The sequence below is a fragment of the Lycium barbarum genome, chromosome 9 (assembly GCF_019175385.1).
Source record: "Lycium barbarum isolate Lr01 chromosome 9, ASM1917538v2, whole genome shotgun sequence".
NCBI lineage: Eukaryota > Viridiplantae > Streptophyta > Magnoliopsida > Solanales > Solanaceae > Lycium > Lycium barbarum.
This window is the reverse complement of record NC_083345.1, coordinates 72,881,463-72,886,216: the sequence shown is the minus strand read 5'-3', so window position 1 is coordinate 72,886,216 and position 4,754 is coordinate 72,881,463. Positions and strand designations below refer to the sequence as shown.

General features: G+C 40.9%; 1 pseudogene; it reads left to right on the top strand.

Moving 5' to 3' along the window:
* Window positions 1-720: 720 nt before the first annotated feature.
* On the top strand, window positions 721-835 carry LOC132612509 (5S ribosomal RNA; annotated as a pseudogene).
* Window positions 836-4,754: the final 3,919 nt, after the last annotated feature.

The window sequence follows — 4,754 nt, the reverse complement described above, 5'->3', positions numbered from 1 at the left end:
TTAATGGGAGCGTAAGTGAGGCTCCGAAGGGGGACATGAGACCTGTATCGCCCATTGACTCAGGATCGAGGATGTCAAGAGGTATAAGAAAGAGCATCAGTTATTCCATTGAGGCGGACCCATCGGAGGATGTGGCTCTAGTAGGAGGAGACCCGACTGAGAAATCATATGACAAAGACCCGTTTATGGGTCACGAAACTTATGTGGATGAAGACGTAATTCAGGAAGTACAAAGTTTGGCACATCTAGATTTTCCCTACGTTGCAGCATTATGTTAGGCCAGACTAGTAGTCGGTGGGAAGACAAGGATGAAGAGCACACTTCACTATATAGCCCACCAGATTAGGCTAAGGACCGATCGGCTACAGGTATACGTGTTCTTATTAGAATTTCCTATGTGCGTATGTAATTACTTCAGGGTAATACTGAATAGTGATGAGCAGAAATCCTAAAGGGGATCAGTGACTTAAGTATTTGGAGGTAACTGCGATTAAGATGCTTTCGCCACCATTAGGAATCTTGAACGCTAAGATGAAAAGTAGTCATACATGTAGATTGAAGGTGATTATTGAGGATTTCAAAGGCCAAAATAGCATTTGCTTAGTCAGACGAGTAAGTGATCCTTTCTAATTCGGAGGGAGATGCATTACGAGAATGTTTTGGAATCTGTTAAAACTTCAACTTGCTTTAGGTTATGTGAGGAAGGTCACGCAGTAAGGTGTTTGTGATTATACCAGCACTAACGCACCGGATCCCATTAGCACTCCAAGGTTAAGCGTGCTGGGGTGAGAGAAATACTAGGATGGGTGACCCCCTGGGAAGTATATTAAGAGTCCTACAAAATTTAGACATAAAAGACAGATGAGAAGCTAGAGTAGCCTAAGGGAAATTGGAGTATGCGGAGTGGTTCGAAACCATAAAAGGTCGCGAAGGATGAGGCGGACTAGACCGGCAAAGAAAACAAAAGTGCATCACAGCTCTAGAATTAGGATGAGTTCGAATAGTATTGGGAAGTGCTTTTTAAGCGAGGCGTTAGTAAACATATATATATGTATGTATGTATGTGTATGACATTCCATACGTGGCTGCGCCAACCGGTATATGTGTCCCAGCAACCGACGTTGCTATATACTGAAGGCATCAATCGAACAGAGTAGTGAAGTTCAAGTGACAAATGTTACAAGGCAAGTTGATGTTATTTTCACTACAGGCTAGAGTTGGAAAGCCTTAATGTGATAAAATCAGGGAAAGGAAGAAAGTGAATATATATAAAGTAAAGAGATTAGAATGTCTTGAAAAAGAAAAGTGTAAGAAACGAGGATGAGTGAAGCTTCCAAGAGAGACGACGGCCAAGGCAAGGGATTAATTGGATAAAAATTCGAAGGTAGGCAAGCAAAGGGGATAAAGGATGGTAGTATGGAATCAAAGACGAATGCGTAGGGTCAGGGAATAGACTCCATAAGTGGGACTAAAAGATAGTAACCACAACTAGGAATGTGAAGTAAGAGAAAGAATGATCAGGCCTTGCAATGATACTAAGAGATTTCCAGCTCTCGAGAGGTGTCTAAAGGGATAAATGTGTAGTCATACTGACGCGGTTGCCTCGGAAACGGAGAAGCTTTCCTAAAAGATGATTTAAGAATAGAACGGATTTGCACGTTTAAAGGAGTATTTTATGAACGTTAGGGTCGATACTATAAATTAACAAGTGGAGAAGGGCGCTCGGGGAGGAAGGAACTCAAGGAAGGTTTGAGGATGAAAGCAGGAAAGGTACATTAATGGGCTGGTCAAAAGAAGAAAAAAGGAAGAAAAGAAAAATTGAGCAATCACCAAGGACAAGCGAGAGGTTAATGAACTAACAAAGCTAACCGGGAGGTAGTACATCAATGACATGGGATGAGGATAAGGAATACCGAGGTTTAATTATAAAGGAAATAGAAAGATGTATGGGAAATATTCATAAGTATGGACTAGCCTTGGCGGCAGGAAGGAGAAGAAAGAAGTGGGTATATTTGCAAGGAATTCATGACATGAACAAGAAGTGGCAAAACACTGGAAGAACTACAACGCATTGGTGGGACACAAATAAGTAGTCAAGGAAAATTTTGGATAAGTGAGCCAAGAGAATAAAAGGATTGATAGTGGAAGGGGAAGAGTGTAGCATATTAACCCTCAATGATTTATTATAGACATAGAGTGAAACCGGAAACTCAGAGTAAGAAGAGTTGACTCTTCAATGATAATAGTTGTGGAGGAAGACGAGCGATAAAAAGAGCAAAGTGTGACCAAACGTTCGGTAAAATGTTTTGATGGATTCCAATGTTTCCATTAACCCGTTGATTCGGGAAATGTTCAGTCATAAAAGGTAGAAGTAGAAAGGCCTTAAAAAAGGCAGCGAGAATGGATCTGTAATGCATAAGCGCTTCATTCAAATGCAAAGCCCTCGATTAGCAGAAAGGAAAATAAGTCAAGCTATACGATGAGAGAATTCTGGTATTATAAGAGACCAAAAGTATCGAAGGATCGTTAGGGTAGGCCGATGACTACTGATACTCGGGTGTTACTAGTGTATAAGAACAACCTTAAAAGGGGGGGGGGGGGGGAGGGCAGATCTAATCCTGAAACGAGGTATGGCATTGTCAAAAGTCCAAAGAAAGAAAGAGGTTAGCTTAAGGAGGCCAAAATTCGGGATGTAGTGGCATACCAAGAATGCATTAAGAGGGAGCAGGAACGAATTAAAGATAAGAATACCACAAAGCAGGTATGAAAAGGAATTAAAATGGATCAAGAGAATACTTCATGCGGACGTGAGATATGATATTTCTAGACCAGGAAAATTTGTGCTGCACCTAAATAGGCTGCAGCGTATCCTAAAGAGTAATAAAGAGAGTAAGAACGCTCTGCAGGCTAACTACAGAGAGAATGATGAAATGGATAATGAATACAAAGGACACTTTGGGTTATAACGGAAGAAAATCTTGATATTAAAGGAAAAATATAAGAATCTTAACAAAGGGAGTAACGATAAGCGGTGTGGCGATCTCTAAAGAGAGGAAGAATGATGTCGGTGCAGATAGAAAGGCAGCAGCATCAATAAAAATTAGAAAGTATATCATCGGTCACTAACTATACTAAGCATAAGGGTATGTATTATAGAATTATATGAACCATCAGCGTAAGTTTATGCCCACAGATGGGAATGGACACACCGAAAAGCCAACAAGGAATGACAGTGTCACACCCTAATCTCCCTAGGGTGTGATGGGCACCCGACCCTTACTTAGGGCCGAGCGAACCCTCAGACCCTTAGTGCACACATAATCTTCTTGGACTTTTGAATCAAATAAAGATGAAATACTTAGTAAGGCTTTCAAAAATATTCTTTTTCTTTGTGCTCAAATCAAACACAATCTGTAATCATATGAAATTTAAATCATAACACAAAATGACACATCGGCTGATGGAGCCGCTTACAGAACTGACAACCAATACCCACGACTCTGTCTGCAAAGTCTCTAACATCAATCAGACATCGTAGCACATATACTCTGACTCGGCAGCACTCGAGGAACAAATGGAGCCTGCCAACTCCGCTGAAACATCTTCTATAATAGCTTCAGCTCATCTGGGTGTATCTGCGCAGCATGAAACGCAGCCCCCGAAGAAAGGGGGGGTCAGTACGGAATATGTACTGAGTATGTAAGGCATGAACAGTGAAATAAGGCAATAATGAAAAGAAAGACATCAATACGAAACGTCATAACCAAGCTGTCAAGTGTAAAGAGAATAAGCCAAACTGTCTTACTCTTACTCATCCTCGTACCATATATGCAAAGTGTATAAGCTGCCCGTCCAAATAGGAACGGTGTATAAACTATCCTTCCATATAGGATCGGTGCGTAAGCCCGCGTCCGGGGTATAAGCTGCCCACTATAGTGGTGTATATAGTTGCCCGCCCATACAGGTGCGGTGTAATACTATCATCACATGTTTAACATTGAACATGCAGAAAGACACAACGATGACTATACCTTATCGGGGTGACGTAAGGTCGGTAACCCCGAATATATTATGGAAGACTCGATGGACAAGTATACTTGGGGTATAAGCTGCACACTATAGTGGTGTATATAGCTGCCCGCCCATACAGGTGCGGTGTAATACTATCATCATATGTTTAACATAGAACATGCAGAAAGACACAAGGATGACTATACCTTATCGGGGTGACGGAAGGTCGGTAACCCCGAATATATTATGGAAGACTCGATGGACAAGTAAACTTATCGACACCTGAAGGCTCAGAAACAGTTTCGGGTCAATCCGATTTAGTATAAAGAAGTTATGAGCATTTGAAGTACAAAACCTTCTACAAACGTTTCAGAAGCTATTTTTGGAAAATCAAAGAAATAACCATATCAAGTACCTCTCGGATATCGCTATGAATCAAATCAACATAGAACTTTTGGAACCACATACTTGTATCAAGACATGTCAAAATGGTTCTTCGGAAGTCAAAAACATTAGCCGTACTAGTGGATCTAAAATAGGAGTTTTTTCGAAATCATACATATACGTCATATGCTTGTTTCGCCAGGATCATGCCAAAGGAAAGAAAGGGTAAGCCTTACATACCTGCTCCACGTCCTATTAGCTACGCTTAATTGTCCAAGCTCGTTATCGCTAATCTACATTCAAGAAGATTTACATAATCATTAGATTCATCATCACACACACTTGTCTTAGTCCTTCAA